Source organism: Drosophila virilis, chromosome 2, assembly GCF_030788295.1.
Source record: "Drosophila virilis strain 15010-1051.87 chromosome 2, Dvir_AGI_RSII-ME, whole genome shotgun sequence".
In the NCBI taxonomy this organism is placed as follows: Eukaryota; Metazoa; Arthropoda; class Insecta; order Diptera; family Drosophilidae; genus Drosophila; species Drosophila virilis.
This window is the reverse complement of record NC_091544.1, coordinates 33,360,165-33,362,635: the sequence shown is the minus strand read 5'-3', so window position 1 is coordinate 33,362,635 and position 2,471 is coordinate 33,360,165. Positions and strand designations below refer to the sequence as shown.

At 41.3% G+C, this 2,471-nt stretch overlaps 1 long non-coding RNA gene across 1 annotated transcript; it reads right to left on the bottom strand.

Annotated features, from left to right (window-relative positions):
• Positions 1-1,086: 1,086 nt before the first annotated feature.
• Positions 1,087-1,545, bottom strand: LOC138910972 (uncharacterized). The gene is made up of 2 exons (XR_011416222.1): positions 1,365-1,545; positions 1,087-1,304 (listed from the first exon to the last, which is right to left on the bottom strand). It is a non-coding gene; the product is annotated as an uncharacterized lncRNA (long non-coding RNA).
• Positions 1,546-2,471: the final 926 nt, after the last annotated feature.

Sequence of the window (2,471 nt, the reverse complement as noted above, 5' to 3'; positions counted from 1 at the left end):
ACTGGACAATGGTTGAAACTTTGTCAAAGGATGTTTGCGCAAGTAAACATTGAGGCAACTATCCACACACACATACACAGACCACGACAGAATAGGCCAGGACAGGATATACAGCACATACCCTGTCCCTGGAGCCTGTGGCTCTATGGAACGGTGTTAAATTGAAAAATTATGATAAATAGCATAATGGGAATGCTGCACAACAACATATCGCAACATACCAAACATCCCACTGTGAGCAGTCGAGTAAGTAATATGCAAAAAGGACATTAACAGACGCCGGCCGCGTCTCAGGACATGCCGGCAAACGGCAAAGGGTTGCCGCCGAAAGACAATCGAGGCGTCGTCGACTGTTGAGTGTTGCTAAAGTGTGCAGCGGCCTATAAAGGAAATCCTTTCGCCACGGGATATCATTTACGCAAACTCCAAAGTTTGACCGATCTCCGGATGGCAGGACATACGTGCCGCGTGCGTGTGTGTGCCTCTGTGTGTGTTTGCTTTTGTTTATCTGCCCGGCAATAGTTCACATAAGCTTATCTCCATTCCTTTGCCAAGTCGTGCAAAATGTTTGCGAAAACTTCACCAATTGCCAGGCGGACTACCCAAGAGTGCCAGGGATGTTGGCAGACGTCAAAGGGTTACAAAAAAATATATATAGCTCCATTTGGTCGCCCAGCTTCGCCTCTACTTAAAGGATATTCACAGCTTAGTCGTGTAATGCGTTTTGGCGAATGTCCTGTGTTTCCATTTTATTCGCCAGCGCACGATAAATGTCACGTAAATTACGCGCCGAGATTTTCTGAACGCTTTGAATGGTCGTCTTTACAAACTTGATGCCGAGCGGCTATCGGTTAGTGCATTAATTTTCTTTATTGCTTTGCCTCACGTGCATAGCCTGTGGTGTCTTATGCGGATATGTTAAAATATTATACAGATCTTGCAAAATTTTCTTTTAAGCGTCAAGTCTAGGACAGCTCTGAATATTCGAGTATCTACTATATATATATATATATCCACTCATATAATCTTGAATATAGGAGAAACTATAGAAAAAACAATCCAAAGTAGTAGTAAAAAATCTGAAGATCTTGACAAATTTATATATTTTTTAAAAAGTTATTTACCTCTATATAAGATCTTTTGTAATATGTAATACCAAAGCTCTATAAATATTTAAAGAAAATAATATGTAGCCACAGTTGGAAGTGGAACTGGAACTAGATCGGGAACTTCAGAGGCCTGCTGGCATGTGTCTGCCCGCTTCATTTGCCGCCTAATCGTTGTTGACGCGCATAAATTTCAGTCTTCCTCAGAAGGCAATTAATTACAAGCAAGCAAGCGGCTGCCTACACATCGGGACTCACCCCTTTCGATTTGCTCGGTATTTATTTTGTCAACAAGCGGATTAGGCTGCGTGGTAATACGATCGCCCCAAGCGAATACAAACGAAGGTCCCAGTGGAAGCCCTAGCGTTGTGGTGTGTGATTTTCATTTTTTTTTTTTTCATTTCTGTAAGGTGAGAAATTGATATTTTTAAAGTGTCTCAAAATGTTCGAAAATGTTGCCATTGACAACTGTCAGAGTCGGCATATTTTGAGGACATGTCTATTTTTATTAGGAGCCGAGTTACCCAAAGTTTCTCACCAAACCAACCCCAGAAGTCGGTAGTTCCAATTAAAATTTAATTTTAAAGCAAACACTAATTGCACTTTTTACTTACTCTACTCCCCTCCCGCCACACCCACCGCGTTGACTCGAACTGCGCCTAATTTCGCCCCTAGTAATCAGCCCCTGTTCTGGATATTACTTTGCCCCTGCGGTTGCGCCTTTCGCAGGTGGTTTCCCTCAACGTTTGTTTTGGTGTTTGCGTGCCACTCGCCTGGTTACATAAAAAACATTTACACACAGATTTTGTTGTACCACAAACCAATTTTATAGTTTCCGGATCAAAAGATCATTTCCTGCGCCAGGCATTGACAGGATGCTTGCAGGCTGTGCATATGCATGGGCTTGTGGGAAAATTCTGTTAGTCCTGTCGTGTATAAAATACTATTTATAGATAGCTAATGATGTGCTTTGACATGGGAACTGTTAGGTTCTAGCTAGGTGAGTGGGCTGTGTTCGGAAATTATGTTAGCCTACAATTCTCAACAAGAGAAAGCTTCGAAAGGGGGGAGTCTATAGCTAGGTCTGCTGATCATAGAATGGCCTCTTTCAATAACTATGTAGTCACCGGGCGTATTAAGAGTGAAATAATCTGGATCTGCGTATACTAAACGAGAATCTATATAAAAAATTTGGGGTTCAAGCTGTTATTATCTTCGAGATAAGATCAAATAACAAGATTTAAATTTTGATTCTTATCGATTTCATGGAATAGGGGCAACTTCTCGATAACTATATAAATAGCTTTTATAATCTCAGAGGTTTTCATATATATAGACAGACCGACCGAAGGACAGACAGATATG